Source organism: Etheostoma spectabile, chromosome 20 (assembly GCF_008692095.1).
Source record: "Etheostoma spectabile isolate EspeVRDwgs_2016 chromosome 20, UIUC_Espe_1.0, whole genome shotgun sequence".
Taxonomy (NCBI): domain Eukaryota; kingdom Metazoa; phylum Chordata; class Actinopteri; order Perciformes; family Percidae; genus Etheostoma; species Etheostoma spectabile.
This window is the reverse complement of record NC_045752.1, coordinates 19722132-19722594: the sequence shown is the minus strand read 5'-3', so window position 1 is coordinate 19722594 and position 463 is coordinate 19722132. Positions and strand designations below refer to the sequence as shown.

At 35.2% G+C, this 463-nt stretch overlaps 1 protein-coding gene across 1 annotated transcript in view; it reads right to left on the bottom strand.

Moving 5' to 3' along the window:
• Positions 1-463, bottom strand: part of bach2a (BTB and CNC homology 1, basic leucine zipper transcription factor 2a) — a 54589-nt gene that overhangs the window by 1914 nt on the left and 52212 nt on the right. The window lies entirely within an intron of this gene.

Here is a 463-nt window from a genome sequence, read left to right as displayed (position 1 = left end):
CTTTGAGATTTGTTTAAATGTAAAGTGCATTACAAATAAAAGGTATTATTATTATTATTGTTATTATTATTACAATAGAGCTGTTTGGAGCAGTTTGTAAGCAGTGTTTTCTGTTGGAGATGATAACTCCCTTGGGGGGGGGAACTTTGGGCTTTTTCACTCTGTAAACCTATAACATGCACAAAAAAGATGTATAACACAAAGGTAAGGGACAAAAACAAAAAGCATAACATGAGCACAATAAATTACAACATTACGGCACATCTTTGTATTTATTTTTTAGCCTCTACTACATGTGTTTTCTATATTGACGCTGTTTCATTTCTGGGGTTCAGGTGCCGCTGGAAATCGCCTAAAAGCACTTTCTTAACCATACAACAACCAAAGTAGTGTTGTGTTTACAGAAGTTTGCTGATGTGTTTGATTGGAATAACTGTGTGTGTGTGTGTGTGTGTGTGTGTGT